The sequence below is a fragment of the Theobroma cacao genome, chromosome 9 (assembly GCF_000208745.1).
Source record: "Theobroma cacao cultivar B97-61/B2 chromosome 9, Criollo_cocoa_genome_V2, whole genome shotgun sequence".
Classification (NCBI taxonomy): Eukaryota; Viridiplantae; Streptophyta; class Magnoliopsida; order Malvales; family Malvaceae; genus Theobroma; species Theobroma cacao.
Window position 1 is genome coordinate 20,653,134 of NC_030858.1, and position 240 is coordinate 20,653,373.

Sequence of the window (240 nt, forward strand, 5' to 3'; positions counted from 1 at the left end):
CATGATGTAAAAGCTAAATATGTTCATACATATTTTAAATCAGATAACAAAAATGTAAAATTACTTTTACAATGACACTTGGGCCCCCAACTAACCAATAAGATGCAAGTCTGTGAACCTATAATTTTGACAATGCAAGGCTAACTGAAGTCCTTGATGCAATCGGCTATCTACCGGCTATCCCGAACCTGAAATGTGTGGAATTGAGGGTGGTGAGATTATAAAATCCCAATGAGTAAA